This window comes from Pterocles gutturalis, unplaced genomic scaffold (assembly GCF_000699245.1).
Source record: "Pterocles gutturalis isolate BGI_N339 unplaced genomic scaffold, ASM69924v1 scaffold16107, whole genome shotgun sequence".
NCBI classification, from domain to species: Eukaryota; Metazoa; Chordata; class Aves; order Pterocliformes; family Pteroclidae; genus Pterocles; species Pterocles gutturalis.
Window position 1 is genome coordinate 96889 of NW_010108238.1, and position 960 is coordinate 97848.

A 960-nucleotide genomic window follows, 5' to 3' on the forward strand; every position below is an offset into this window, starting at 1 on the left:
AAAAAAAAAAAAAAGCCAGAGTAGACTATCTATTATCAGGAAGCTCTTCATCTATTTGTATGTGCTCAGTAGACCATCAAGGGAAACAGAAATGACTGAAACTGTAACTTCAACTAGGAATCACTCATGATCAGAGCTAAAATGACTTTGTAGATAGACTGTGGATTATTCTTAAGTTTTTCAGTCACTGGAGATGCTGAATCCAAGCTAAGAAGTAACTTAGATTCATACAAGCTTAAGTTCCATTGAAAGCCACAGGGATTTGGATTCCTAAGTCATTTTTGAAAATGCAGCTCTGGGAGTGGATGAACAATGTGCCCAAGATGACTGCAGGGCAGATTTAAATCAGCCAGTGTCCGGCCACATGGTGCAAACTCTAAAAATGCCCCAGCTGTTCTATTCCAAATTTAAAGAGCTAAGGGTCAAGTTCAGACTCTTAAATCACACTGAAATTCTTCATAATCTCTGTCTTGGGCTTCTGCAACATAATTTCTATTTTCCTTTGGGATGGGAAATACCAACTTCCAGATATCTGTCAAGACTTTTGAGCACTTTCTTCTCCTTCACACCCTACAATCTGAAGGATGCTGGAAGCCCAGATGGGCCTGGCAAATCCCTGGACCTTCATAAGAGCTCTCCAAACTTCTGAGATTCTGAATAGCCACTGCTACCAGTTCACCACGTCTGAAGAACGGGCTCCTCCCATCCAATACCAGTTTGAACATCTAACCCAAGCCTGTGAAGTCTGACCATCTTGGGTTGATGGTTCTTCACTGCCAACACTTCCAGTCCCCACCTGATTGAAAATGAGTGAGAATTGCCATCTCTCTTCAACTTAGAGGAATAAGGTCAAGCGTGAAAAACATAGCAGAACAAAAAGCCTTCTTGTATTGGCACTAAACAACATGGATAGCTGTGAAAATTAATGTAAAGCTACTGTTTGAAAAGGGATGAAGCTTA